This window comes from Amia ocellicauda, chromosome 7 (assembly GCF_036373705.1).
Source record: "Amia ocellicauda isolate fAmiCal2 chromosome 7, fAmiCal2.hap1, whole genome shotgun sequence".
Lineage (NCBI taxonomy): Eukaryota > Metazoa > Chordata > Actinopteri > Amiiformes > Amiidae > Amia > Amia ocellicauda.
The window spans coordinates 46,512,634-46,526,805 of NC_089856.1; positions in this window are offsets into that span (position 1 = coordinate 46,512,634).

Sequence of the window (14,172 nt, forward strand, 5' to 3'; positions counted from 1 at the left end):
TACTTATTTCCCTCATTAACATGCAAATCATTTGAAATGCATTTTTCTGTATTTTTTTGTTGTTATTCTGTCTATTACTGTTAAAATACACCTACTATTAAAATTATAGACTGATCATTTCTTTGTCAGTGGGCAAACGTACAAAATCAGCAGGGGATCAAATACTTTTTTCCCTCACTGTATCTCCCCCCGGCCTGGTGATGGGTTGCTTCATGCTTTGGGATATAGCCCCTACCCCTGTCCCAGATTCGGCACACTTCTGCCACCAGTATAACGTCCCGGGGGTTCTAGCCATGACTCGCACCCCATTCTCATTTCCCCATCTCACCATGACCCGAAAACCCCCAAAGTATTACAAAATTTTATATCTGCACGGTTTATGTACAAGTCATAATTTCCACTTGTCTTTTTTTTTTAATGTTGCTTCATTTGGTTCTTGGATGGTGAAGATAATTCATTCAACTAAAATGGAAAAAAATAAATATAATAATAATAATAATTCAATGGCATTTATTTATACTGTTGTCAATTATACACATACCATTTAACATTTCAGTACAGAATTGAAAGATTCAAAGTTGGATTTCATAAGCATTCTAATAAATTGTGCAGAGTGTAGTGTGTGGTATACTGTACAGCACTAATTTAGAGAAATATAATTGGACATTCTTGGATAATAGAAGGACACGGTTAGCAGTCTCTGCAGACTGTATTCTGTACTGAACGTCTGTCTGTTATCATCCTACGTTCACTGCGCCATCACTCTATCTCTTCATGGGCGGGTGGTGTAAGAAATACAGCTTGTCTAGTAATGTCCCTGCCGAGTGAGTGATTAGGGCGATGCGACGAGGACCCACGCTCTCTCACCAGTCAGGCTCAACAGGACCAAGATGACAACATGCACCAGGCATTATTATTATTATTTTTGTCATTTAGCTGACACTCTTATCCAGGGCAACTTACATTTGTACCCATTTATACAGCTGGGCATTTTACTGGAGTAATCTAAGTGAAGTACCTTGCTCAAGGGTACAACAGCACTGAGTCCAGAGCCCTAATCACTACTGCACAGTGCTGACTAAGGTTTATTAAGGCATAACAAGGTTTATTTAATGATCAAAATTCAAGCAGGGCACAAACACTGTCCTGGATTAAATTTGACAGATTATCTACAGTTAAAACTGTAAGATATTATTTGTTAGAATATATTTTTCTATGGGAAATTCTATACCATCTGGTTTGGTAGAGGAAACAGACCTCCTCCCTGGTAGCCCTGGTAGCCCTGGTAACCCTATCTTTATGACCAGAGACCAAAGGGGCCTGTCCTCTGATTGGCTCCTAGCCAAATTCGAAATGACCCCCACTTCTAAATTACTTTAGCATAAGGCACCCAAGTCATGGTGGTGGCAAAATGCTATTGGTTGGAAGGAAACCTTATAAAAGGGGAAACAAAGAGAATTTGAGTTCTCTTAACTTCTTCATCCTGCAACGAGACACAAGACAGAGCTGGAGAGGAGAGACAGAGAGAGACACACCGCTTCCTGCCTGACCAGACTGGCCTATAAACTGTACTGTTTCTTACTGTAATCCAGCAGAAGCTTAATATTACTTATTTTCAGTAATATAATTGAATGATATTAGTTTCCTATTTTTGTCAAAATAAATGATTATTGCATATCTGTGACTTGACCGCATCTTCCCTCTAAAAATAATCTTAAAAGAGAAACCAATTGACATATGAGTTTTCAGTTCAACTATTTATTTAGATTGACTGAAAAACCAAGCATTCCAAATTCTCTTACATAGTGGTGGCCAGTACAGGGGTCAAACCCGCGACCTTGGCGTTATCAGCACCAGGATTGTACGAACTGATCATTAACCTTAGGAGTGTGTAGTAATTTCAACTCCAAGGAGGAAAACCACATAAAGTGTGGGCGAGTGATTGAAAAGTTACCTTCTGTAAACAGAGGCAAACATGGATCATCTGTGTCAGAAGGCAAGCCGGTGTGTCCATAAGGACCGAATTAAAATGTGCGAGCACTTCATTACAGAACTTAGAGTCCTGTTTAGCGGAGTTAACAAACGAAAAATTAAAGAAGTTATTAAATTAAAGAACTGAAATTAGCTGCTCTGTATGGGTTAGCTCTGTTAAGATCTTATCTGATCATTCTGCCGAGGTAGAAACTAAATTGAGACTTGTTAGCGATGAGAAATCTGCCCTGCTTTTACAAAATGCAGAGTTGAAACTTCAGATGCAAACAGTGAGCAATAATGCTGTGATCGCAGCTGCTGCCTGTTTCAATAAAGGCAGCTCTCAGATACACTGCAACCAAAGTTTCCCAAAGTAATCACACCGCATGTAAACAGCTAGTAATGCGCTTAAAAACCAAACTAGGCATGAAAACTGCTATCATTGCAGCTGTCGGAGGTCCGTGTCCTAAACTGGACTCTGATGATGATGAATATTGGGAAGAGCTAGAGAGAGAGGCGTGGGACTGTGAATTCAATCCTGAATCCGCTCCCGTCTGTGTGGTTCGCACTCGGGCTGCACTGAAGCGCATGTTAAGGACGAGCGAGCCGAGTTCAATACATTAAAGTACGAGAAGACGAAGTCATTCAGAAAGTACAGACAGCTCTGATGATCCTCAAGTCAATAATGAGCCTCAGACAACTAAGCGTCTGACTGCTCTGGAACCGAGAGCTTTCAGAGATGATTTGGGTCCAATTACTCTAGAGACAGATTTAGAGGAATTAATAATTCGACTTTTATCTTGCATTCAGTTGCATCCACAACTGAACGACCTGCATTGGAAAACAATAGTTTTAGCTGCATGTTCTCTGACTTTAACATCCCTGTTAAGTGTTGATGAAGTGGGGAGAGCAACTGCGTAGACTGAGGTCTTAGAGTTAATAAGCGAAGCTTGTGGTTGGAATGCAGCAGATTGGGGAAGTACATTTTATTCTGCAACACAGAGAAAAGGCGACATGTAAGGGCATATGCTCTGAGAAAATGAGCTCTCTATTTGTTTCTGGATACAATTGACGATGATATATATGATGAACAGTTTAAGTAATCCTTTTTACATGGATTACACCCTGATTTGAAAGCAATCCTGGGCATCTCAGCTGATGCAACCGAGGATTGGGAGAATTTGTTTCCTAAAATTTGCAGAGCACAGGAATTAGTGAAACAAGGAGCTTGGAAATGTGTTAAAATTAATAATAATAATAATAATAATAAAACTGAAAAAGAATCCCATGAAAAACTATTCCAGGTCAAAGGGCCTCATGTTTTCTTAAACACTGAACCTAACTATTGGCATTGTCCCCCTTATAATCCTCACTGGGAAAAGAAACATAACTCTGGTTACAAGCGTAACAGGGGCAGAAGTCACCGCGCTGGAGATCAGACTCACACTGACCCCAAGTTAAACAGACAGGCCGGGACACCCCGAGGGGCGGTGCCTAACATGACCCCTCCCATCGATGATGAGTAAAAGGCAGCACCGACTCCTCCTCAGTACTCAACTCCTCCCCTGTATCCGCAGAAAGAGCTACAGCTCCTGCGTCAGGAAGTGCAACAACTGCGTACTGATCTCATAGGGAAAGCAGCCCATGCACAGCACGAATAGGGGTGCGTGGCCTCCCTGAAGGTAGAAATGAAGCTCTACTGGGACAGATGGAATAGGTCGATCTTAAGAGCAGCTGTTGACGGAGGCCCACAGCAATGCATGCTCTTGGATACTGGTGCTTCTGTGTCTGTCCTACATGCTCAATCTCCATACACACACACATTATCTACAGGTATTACAGCTTAAGTATCTGGGTTTAAGGGAGACACAACTACTGCTATGAAGGGTGCTAAATGTAATTTGAAAATAGGGGATTATCAAACAACTTGGTCTCCTATATTAATGCCTTTACCTGAGGGTCAGTCAATTATTGGTTCAGATGTCTTGAGAAGAGAAGGTGTAATACTTGATTACGCTAATAATCAGATTTGGTTTAACAGAGGCAGAAATGTTGTCTACACTGTTAGTGATTCACATGCAGTATGTACTAATAAGTCACCAGGTGAATTACCGCTTCCATTCAATGAAAATTATGCAGTGAGGCAAATAATAGCAAAATACTCTGTTGTGTTTGCCAGGCATAAGCATGATTGTGGTAATGTGGGACATGAGGAAAATATCAATGGTCCTTCTCACAAATTTCAAAAACAATATGGGATACCCACTGAAAGTCACGAATCTGTTGCAACTGTTATTAGTTCTCTGTTACAGCAAGGAGTCATAAGACATTGTACTTTTACAACAAACTCTCCAATTTGGCCTGTGCGGAAGCCAGACGGATCCTGGAGACTGACTGTGGACTACAGGTGACTCAACGCTGTGACACCTACCTGTGCACAGATTGGAAGAGACACTGCCACTCTACTGTCCCGTGTCCCAACTGACAGTAAGGTCTTCACAGTGCTGGACATTTCCAATGGTTTCTGGAGAGTTCCACTTGCTCAAAATTGCCAATACAAATTTGCTTTCACTTTTGACAATCAGCAATACACATGGACTCGCTTACCGCAAGGTTTGCATAATTCTCCAACTATTTTTCACAAGCGGATGGCTGAGGCTATAAAAGGTTTTTCCAGACCTGAGTGCCTTGTCCAATATGTCGATGATCTACTGCTCGCTACAACTACAGAGGAAGAACATCTTCAGCTCTTTGATGATCTCTTCACAAACAGGTATGAAAATCATCCCAAAGAAAGTTCAATTGTTTAGAGACTCTGTTTCATATCTAGGGGTTACTCTCACTCCAGAGGGGAAATCACCCGACAATGCCAAGGTTCAGCTAATTACAAAGTTGCCTTTGCCTGTCACTAAAACTGCATTGCGTTCTTTCCTAGGTTTGATGGGATACCAAAGAGACTTTATTCCAGAGTTTGCTACTTTTGCAAAGCCACTATATGAACTTTTGCGAAAAGAGGAGCCTGAAGATTTCTACAGTACTGAAACTTCAACAGAGAATCACACTAAAGCTGTTGAACAGTTAAAACAAGCATTAGTGCAAGCTTCTGTGCTGCTAACTCCAAACCCTAAACTACCTTTTCACCTAGAAGTTTGCTCCTCCAAAGAAGCACTGACTGCCATGCTTTGTCAAGAACACCACGGTGTGCTGAAACCTGTAGCCTTCGCTTCCTGGTGTCTTCAGGGTGTTGAGAGACAGTATGATACGTGCACTAGACACTTGTTAGCGACTTTTTGGGCAGTGAAACATTTCACTTATATTACAGGACTGAACAAAGTGGTGCTACACACTCCACATACTCCACTGAACAAACAATTTCATTATAAACAACCAACACACTGAAGCAGAAAATAGACAAATATCTAGACTGATCATTTCTAAATGTGTCAGGACAGTTAAATCCCCACACTGTTGTACTTGAGACCATAAGATATGCCCCACACAAAAGGAAGTCGTCTGGCTTGTTTTTCTTTGAATAGTCAGAAATACCATAGATGGTATTGAATAATCATAGTGAAGCAGCTTCCAAAGATCACATGTCTGAACTTGGTCACAGCATTATAAGGGGAAACTTGAGTACAATTATTCTCTGGGGCTATTAAACTATGTGAGCTGCAGTATTGGAGTTAATTCCCATACCTGCTCCCAATGAGTGCATATAATGGCCAAGTGTCCCACCTTTTCGACACAGTCCTCACGACTGTGAGTTCAATTTATTTTATCAGTGGAAAAGAAGTAGCACTCTCCATTGCTGGACAGGGTTTGCAGCCCTTGGTTGCTCTGGTGTGAAGGTCTGAAAAGAAAACAGAGACCGCTGTTACACTAATAACAAGGAACTGATCAACTAAACCAGACCTGCTTTTATTTTCCACGTCACACATTGTTAACATGAGCTGCTTTCACAGTTCAACTCGAGTCGAATCTTTGAAGAAGGGGTGAACTTGGCAAGAGCCTAGTATTGAGTTTTCTAATGAAGCTTACAAACTTACCTCCATATGTTTTCAACAGATCAGTGTGACTTTTATTGAGTTGTTTGTTCATATCTTCTAGTGCCTTATTTTTGCCATCCAGTTCTGTGTACTTATCTTCCAATGCCGAATATTTAACTTCTGTGGAAATCAAGAAAAAACAAAAAACATATCTGTAAGACCTCAGAATGATATACAGCAAGTTCTCCTAGCCCTGCATGCTTGTATTGAGAGTAAAACCTTGGCATGAGTTTCACAGTAATGAAATAATGAAAGGGCAGATTGCTGCAAGTGTTATCTTATAGAAAATATTACACTGAGGTTGCACCAGAAGTCCAGAATAACATCCAAAGGGGGTGGGACATTGTCATTTCCATGGGTACTCTGTGAACGCAATTTTCGAATAAAGCTGCCTATAGGCTGTCATGAGCGTTATGCATTACCCACCGTGAGACCTGTATATAGCAGTGTGATTATACATGAGTTGTTTGTTCTCTTCTTTCAGGGCATTATGAAGCTTGTTCAGAGTATTATGTGTGTCAGTCAGGTTTCTGAACTCAGCACTCAGTGCATCATATCTGACCTCTGTTTAAAAGAAGATAAAAGTGAAAAACTGAGGTTGGGTCAATGTCAACAAAAGATGATCCTGAGAGTTCCTGTAAATTCAGAAAGAGACTGGGTGATAGCTTCACAGAAACACATTAAACAAACTCACCTGACACGTTCATCCGAGAGGTGAGATGTTCAAACGTGTCTTTCAGTGATTCAGAATCATTCAGTTTCTCAGCATCTGTTTTGAAAGTGATAACAAAATAATTATAATTTCCTTCTTTCAGGGCATTATGAAGGTTGTTCATGAACTTTTGCTTCTCCATGACCCTAACTGTAACCAACCCACAATTTTGTATTCCTTCAATCCATAATAAATGCGCATTCATGACTACATACAACCTGGGGTGGGGTTGAGAAGATATGGGGTGTCAAATATATCAGTATACTTGCTGTAATATTTGGCAAATCAATCTAGAGTGGTCTGCACATGTGTGAAATCAAGGCGATTGCTAGGGGATGCACGATATGTATGAGGTGCCGGATTCATCATAACACCTATTGACACTCGTACATATGAGATATTCTCAGTTCCCCACCTACTAATTTTGAAGTGCTTCATAATGTAAAAACATTGAGATGCTTTATTTCATGTGTAACGGATACACATTCAGCCCAAACTGTTAGTGCTCGACAACGTGAGGGGCAGGAGGCTGGATCTTGCCTACCAGCCTGGGAGAGTGACGTTATGATATTGTCAATCTTCCATATTTCAAGCCTGGATTGGCTCTGCTCAATTTTTAACTCAATCGAGTTGCAAGTGTGCAGGAGTGTGCAGAACTTCAGCCCTATTTTTACGTCTTTTGGTGTTACAATATGTACCCGTGTACTTTGATGTCAAAATGTGTACATTCTATGTAAAATGCATACAGGTTTGCAGGTCTGGGTTTTTAGCGCATTTCACCACCACCAGTTTAACAAGTCAGTTGGCTAATTTCAGTGTCACGGTCTCTCAAAGAGGACCGCAGGGCACGGGAGTTAAGGACCCAGGTGCAGCGCTCATAGAGGTGGCTGACAGGACAAAAGGGCTAAGCAAGGACGTGGTCGAGGTCACTGGCAATGGTCAAGATCAAGAAGGCTGAGAGCGAGCAAGCGGGAGATAGAGGAGCTAGGCGCACAAGGAGCTAGGCGCACAAGGAGCTAGGTGCTGGTTCATGATTTATTTCGAATTGAATGTGGGACTCATTCACAAACCACAGTCTTGGAAAACTTTGATAATAATAATAATAATAATAATAATAATAATAATAATAATAATAATAATAATAAACATTTCAGAATTATGTTAAACCAAACTCACCTGAATATGTTTTTAACAGATCAGTGTGGCTTGTATTGAGTTGTTTGTGCTCCTCTTTCAATGCCTTATATTTGCCATCCAGTTCTTTGTACTTATCGTCCAGTTCCTTATATCTCCCTTCTGTATAAGGAAATTAATAATAAAAAAAAACTGCAAACCTCTGAATGTTTACAGCTAGTTCTCCTTTCCCTCAATGTTTGTATTTTGAGTTAAACCTTGGCATGAAATTCACAGTAATGAAGTAATGAAGGGGCAAGTCTGTGCTGCAAGTCTTATTTTTCAGAGAAAATATTACACTGAGGTCTTACACTGGGACTTTGATGATGATGATGATGATAATAATAATAATAATGATAATTTTAGATTGATGTTAAACCAAACTCACCTGAATATGTTTCTAACAGATCAGTGTGGCTTTTATTGAGTTGTTTGTGCTCCTCTTCCAGTGCCTTATTCTGGCCATCCAGTTCTGTGTACTTATCTTCCAGTGCCTTATATCTCCTTTCTGTTTAAGGAATTCAAGTTTTTTTTTTTAAATCATATAAATCTGTAATACCTCACAATGATATACTGCTCGTTCCCCTTTCTCTCAATATTTGTTTTTAGAGTAAACCCTTGGTGTGAGGTTCACAGTAATGAAGTAAAGAAGGGGCAGTTTGCTGCAAGTCTTTTCTAGATAGTGGAGAATACCACTGAAAGGGCAGCTATAGGCAGCTTTGCTAGACAATTGCGTTCAATTAGTTCCCATGGAAATGACAATGTCTCACCCCATTTGGATAGTTTCCTTCTTTTGAGACAACCATGTTTGCATTCACAACGTACCAATTTACTTCAATACCATCAGAATGGGGATTATTTTCAATTGTACCCACCATGAGACCTGTATATAGCAGTGTGATTATCCATGAGTTGTTTTTTTCTCTTCTTTCAGGGCATTATGAAGGTTGTTCAGAGTATTGTGTGTGTCAGACAGGTTTCTGAACTTGGCTTTCAGTGCATCATATCTGACCTCTGTTTAGAAGAAGATAAAAGTGTTGAAAAACTGAGGGTTGATCAATGTCAACAACAGACGATGTTGAGAGTTCTTGTAAATGCAGAGTGACTTGGTGATATCTTCACAGAGAGACATTCAACCAAACTCACCTGATGCGTTCATCTGAGAGGAGAGATGGTCAAATGTGTCTTTCAGTGATTCAGAATCACTCCGTTTCTCAGCATCTGTTTTGAAAACGAAAACAAAATAACTATAATTTCCTGGGTTTAAACTTAAACTTGGGCAATTTCAGCAGTAATATATGAGAACACTGTTGAGACTTTCCATTGCTGAGCTCGCAGGCCTCAGGACTGGGTTCACAGTCCTTGGTTTCTCTGGTGGAAAGATCTGAAAAGTAATTTTCAGCTTCTACCACATCGCTGGGGAGTTTGTTCCAGATTGTGGCACCTCTCTGTGTGAAGAAGTGTCTCCTGTTTTCTGTCTTGAATGCCTTGAAGCCCAATTTCCATTTGTGTCCCCGGGGGTGTGTTTCCCTGCTGATCTGGAAAAGCTCCTCTGGTTTGATGTGGTCGATGCCTTTCATGATTTTGAAGACTTGGATCAAGTCCCCACAAGTCTCCTCTGTTCCAGGGTGAAAAGGTTCAGTTCCTCACTCTCAGTAGGACATTCCCTTCAGACCTGGAATAAGTCTAAACCAGACCTGTTTTTTTTTCTTTATTATTATAACAGATGTCTTACATACAGTGTCAACATATTTGTAACACCCATTGACAAATGGTGCTTAGTTGTTGTATTATTCCTTCGTCATTAAGTTTCCTTTCACATTTAACAATATTTGTAGTGACTGCAGTTTTCTTTTCTAATGTTGAGGAGCTGTCACTCATATGTAGAATAGAATCTTCTTATTTTCTCCTGATGGCTAACAAAATAGAACATGTAGTTGAAATTATATTTTATAGATATTTACAGAGCACCTGGAAATAAAAGAAGGGGGGGAGGAGTTAGAGAGAGCGGCAACACTTTGCCTGTGAGATGGGAGGAGGGGAGAGAAACTGGAGCCGGCAAGTGTGAGGAGGGGATTTCATTTTCTTTATTCTCGACAGGCCGACAGACAAACTAATTAATCTGTTTTAGTACCACAGGTTTTATTTTACCTGCATTGATAGAGAAAGTTAAGTACATTTTAAAGTAGTGGTTGCTAACAATAAAAGACTGTCCTGTGTGAGCTTGTGTATGAACACTGGGGGCTACTTAATTTAACATACAGATTCAGAAGGACTCTAAGGATACTGAAGTGGATTTGTTGTTTCTGTGCACCACCAGAGCTCCAACGCACGCCAACGATTTTTATTTATTTATTTTTGCATTTTTTCTAATTACTTGTATTATTGTTATTTACCTGTTTAAATGTCATAATTTTAATTATGCTGGAACTTTACATATTTTGATTTGTTTCATTATTATCATAATTGTTATTCTTATCTTAAAGACAATATTATTTGTATGATGTACCTAAAGACTTATCTTTAAGTTAAGAAATCTACCCAAAGGGGGTGAGACATTGTCATTTCCATGGGAACTTTGTGAACATAATTGTCTAACAAAGCTGCCTATAGGCCGTCATGAGCATCACTCAGGCAGACCCGCCCCCTGCTGCCTGAGTTATCTAGTGGTGCTCCTCGACGCTGCGACGCTTTTTGCCATTCATTGGGGCTCATCATCCTGGACTCAAGGGAAAGAAGCTTTTTCTTACTTCTGTAAAGTTGAAATGGTGTTGTTTTATTTATGGTTTAATGTTTGGGGTATCACTCTTTTCTACGTTATAAATTTGTTGGTTTTAGAAAATTATTTTATAAAATCATACTAGACCGGTGAACAATAACGTTATAGACACACAGGGAGAGACCGGATCTGGTAGACAGGAAGAAACCTACTGTTTTATTCCAGTTTGTAATTTCTCATTAATGCAATTATCTAACCAACCAATCACATGGCAGTTGCTTCAATGCATTTAGGGGTGTGGTCCTGGTCAAGACAATCTCCTGAACTCCAAACTGAATGTCTGAATGGGAAAGAAAGGTGATTTAAGCAATTTTGAGCGTGGCATGGTTGTTGGTGCCAGACGGGCCGGTCTGAGTATTTCACAATCTGCTCAGTTACTGGGATTTTCACGCACAACCATTTCTAGGGTTTACAAAGAATGGTGTGAAAAGGGAAAAACATCCAGTATGCGGCAGTCCTGTGGGCGAAAATGCCTTGTTGATGCTAGAGGTCAGAGGAGAATGGGCCGACTGATTCAAGCTGATAGAAGAGCAACTTTGACTGAAATAACCACTCGTTACAACCGAGGTATGCAGCAAAGCATTTGTGAAGCCACAACACGTACAACCTTGAGGCGGATGGGCTACAACAGCAGAAGACCCCACCGGGTACCACTCATCTCCACTACAAATAGGAAAAAGAGGCTACAATTTGCACAAGCTCACCAAAATTGGACAGTTGAAGACTGGAAAAATGTTGCCTGGTCTGATGAGTCTCGATTTCTCTTGAGACATTCAGATGGTAGAGTCAGAATTTGGCGTAAACAGAATGAGAACATGGATCCATCATGCCTTGTTACCACTGTGCAGGCTGTTGGTGGTGGTGTAATGGTGTGGGGGATGTTTTCTTGGCACACTTTAGGCCCCTTAGTGCCAATTGGGCATCGTTTAAATGCCACGGCCTACCTGAGCATTGTTTCTGACCATGTCCATCCCTTTATGACCACCATGTACCCATCCTCTGATGGCTACTTCCAGCAGGATAATGCACCATGTCACAAAGGTCGAATCATTTCAAATTGGTTTCTTGAACATGACAATGAGTTCACTGTACTAAACTGGCCCCCACAGTCACCAGATCTCAACCCAATAGAGCATCTTTGGGATGTGGTGGAACGGGAGCTTCGTGCCCTGGATGTGCATCCCACAAATCTCCATCAACTGCAAGATGCTATCCTATCAATATGGGCCAACATTTCTAAAGAATGCTTTCAGCACCTTGTTGAATCAATGCCACGTAGAATTAAGGCAGTTCTGAAGGCGAAAGGGGGTCAAACACAGTATTAGTATGGTGTTCCTAATAATCCTTTAGGTGAGTGTATATATTCTATCTATCTATCTATCTATCTATCTATCTATCTATCTATATTCTATATTGTTAGCTTGCTTTTATGCAGTTTAAAATGTATATTTTAATTATACGTTTTAATTGTTGAGACATTCAACCAAACTCACATGTTGTGTTCATCTGAGAGAAGAGGTCATCAAACTTGGCTTTCAGTGATTCAGAATCACTTAGTTTCTCAGCATCTGTTTTAAAGCAGATCACAACAAATAATAATTTCATGGGCTTGTCTTAAACTGTCTTCTAATATGATATTCTGGGGCGATTTCAGCAGTAATATATGAGAACACAGTTTGACTGCAATAGAAGTGTCACGGTGCGCTGGCAGTGGACATGTTTACAGATTACTTTCCTCTAAGGGTGTGGGAGTGAGAAACTCTTTACATTGCACTTGTAATGTCGAAGCTCGCTGTGTTGGCATAATCTTTTTGCGTTGACATTCAGCCTATATTTGAACACAACCCCCAGTACAGACAGTACAGTACTCAAAAAAGGACACCCACAACGATGGCGACACACAATACCAGAACACAAACAATAGCCAGGACAATGATCAGCCAGTCTGTTAGGTGCTGCTTTATCATCGTTATTGGCCTCTGGAGTGGAAACTATTTTGGCATCTATAGAGAGAGAAAGTGTAATGAATAATTAATACTAGTAATGTTTACAGGTCATCTAAACAGTATTTATACAAATTAATGCATTTTTTGAGGATATTGAGAATGAATTGATGAAATGCATTAACTTACTAATAAATTATTGTATTGTGGTTTTGTCGTAGAGTTAATGAGGATATTCCATATAGCTCAAAGAAAAATAAGTAAATTAAAATGAATACAATGCATTAAATGCAGAAATAAATAAAAACCTCTGAGGGAATTTATTTATTAACTTATTCATTCATTCATTCATTTATTAATTCTACATTTATTTATGCATTTATTGTTAATTTTGGCACTAAATATCCTCATACAATTCTATAATTCTGTGTAGTTAATGTGTCACAAAAGCCTGCAAAACACAATATATCATAATCAGCAGTCCTTTCATATGTAAGACCTTGACAGTGAAACTGAGAAACTCGACACAAAGGGATCTCACCATTTTCAGGGCTATCAGTCTCTTCTCCAGCAGCTTTTGCTTGCGAGGCAAACTTGAAGAACTCGTCTGACATCCTCCCAGGCTGGGGTATCTGCTCTGTAGGGGCTGGTTACGTATCTGTACAGAAATACCAAGTATCTCTCCTGGGGCTAGTATTGAAGTTAAAGGGTTTGAAATAAGATGTGGGACACTGCCTTTTTGTATTTTAATTTCAAGATTAAATTATGTGAAGAGGAAATCACACAGGAAGCCAGATTAAAACATGAACCCTCCAGAAATTCCTGTAATCAATATAAATTCTCTCATGGGAACATTAGCAATTTCTTCAGCTGGGGAGAAGTGTTACTCGCCTTTCTTTGTAACAAGTGAATATAAATATACACAAGCACATATGATTCCCCATAATATCTGTATGGATACGTCTTGCACTTGCAATCACTTGCAGTTTTTGCAGACTGTCCCATTACCTAGGTGAATCAATTAGACTAAAGGGCCTTATTGGCGATTTATAAAGATACACCATGTCCCAGTGAAACTGAACAAATTCATGTGGCCATCATCTTAGCACCAAGCATGTCTGTTTTGTGGTTTTTGATGTTCAGTGCTGTGCCAATAATTACAGAGTCAAATGTAAAAAGGTATATTGTCTCACCCAGTTCACTCTACTAAACTCCTTCCCTAACAGCCAGCTTCAGCACTGTTGTGTCCATATACTATTCCCTGGGCCAGGAAGAGTAATCTGGGGTCTGATTGATAGGATAATAGTCATATTTGTACAGTGCCTCCTCAACACTGTCAGTCTTCTGTCAAGTTAATGCTGAAGCTACTGTTCAGCATTAACCCCAGTCCTACACAGAGCACATGTGTATTAAAGCATGCACGTTGGACACCTACACTGGATAAAATTAGTTTTGTGATTATGAAGACCATGGAATACTGCTCTATAAAAAAAGCGTTTTGTTTCTACATCCTGATAGAAAGACCTTCTCACTGCTCCTGTTTCACAG